Genomic DNA, 815 nt, shown 5'->3' with positions numbered 1-815 from the left:
AGGAAAGAGAAAGGAAGGAAGGAAGGAAAAGTGGAAGGAAGGAAAGAAGGAAGGAAGGAAGAAAAGGAAGGAAGGAAGGAAAGGAAGGAAGGAAGACAAAAAACAGAAACAAAAAAATACAAGAAAAATAAACCTAAAGCTGGGTGTGGTGGTGCATACCTATCTATAATCTCAGCACTGTGGGAGGCCAAGGCAGGAGGACTGCCCTAACCCAGGTGTTCAAGACCAGTCTGGGCAACATGGCAAGACCCTGTCTCTATTACAATTTAAAAAATAAAATTCTTGGCTCGGTATGGTGGCTCATGCCTGTAATCCCAGCACTTTGAGAAGCCAAGGTGAGCAGATCACTTAAGTTCAAGAGTTTGAGACCGGCCTGGCCAACATGGTGAAATCCTGTCTCGGTGAAAAATACAATTAGGCCTGGTGATGGGCACCTGTAATCCCAGCTGCTCAGGAGGCTGAGTCAGGAGAATTGCTTGAACCAGGAGCAGGAGGTTGCAGTGAGCCAAGATTGTGCCACTACACTCCAGTCTCAGCAACAGAATGAGATTCTCTCTCTCAAAAAAAAAAAGGAAGAATGTGGCTACTCTTACTCTCCCTCTTGGAATGATCAATAAACCTCTATCCTTTTTTTTTTTTTTTTTTTTTTTTTTTTTTTTTTGTAGAGGGAGGTCTCACTGTATCGCTGAGGCTGGTCTCAAACTCCTGTCTTCCAGTGACTCTCTAGTCTCAGCCTCCCAAAATGTTGAGACTGCAGACCTGAGCCATGGCAACTGGCCTACTATCCATTTTTTTTTTTTTTTTTTTTTTTTTTT

Source organism: Sapajus apella, unplaced genomic scaffold (genome assembly GCF_009761245.1).
Source record: "Sapajus apella isolate SASKATOON/1434 unplaced genomic scaffold, GSC_monkey_1.0 scaffold213, whole genome shotgun sequence".
In the NCBI taxonomy this organism is placed as follows: domain Eukaryota; kingdom Metazoa; phylum Chordata; class Mammalia; order Primates; family Cebidae; genus Sapajus; species Sapajus apella.
This window is presented reverse-complemented; position numbering follows the sequence as displayed.